Here is a 226-nt window from a genome sequence, read left to right as displayed (position 1 = left end):
GCCATTTAGTGACCGCCGGTATAGATCATGGGAACAAGATAGGACAAACAGCAGGCTAAAGGGAGATATGCTCCAAAAGTATACTGCCAGTAGAGGGTTTCCATGTCGACTGACATCCCCAGAAGGTGTGAAATACTCAACCTTCTTCATAATGCATACTGAGTTTGATGGACGTATGTAAATTATAATAATAAATATATTTTATTTTCAGGTTCCAGAATCTCGA

This window comes from Pelophylax lessonae (assembly GCF_965119305.1).
Source record: "Pelophylax lessonae genome assembly, chromosome: 1".
Classification (NCBI taxonomy): domain Eukaryota; kingdom Metazoa; phylum Chordata; class Amphibia; order Anura; family Ranidae; genus Pelophylax; species Pelophylax lessonae.
This window is presented reverse-complemented; position numbering follows the sequence as displayed.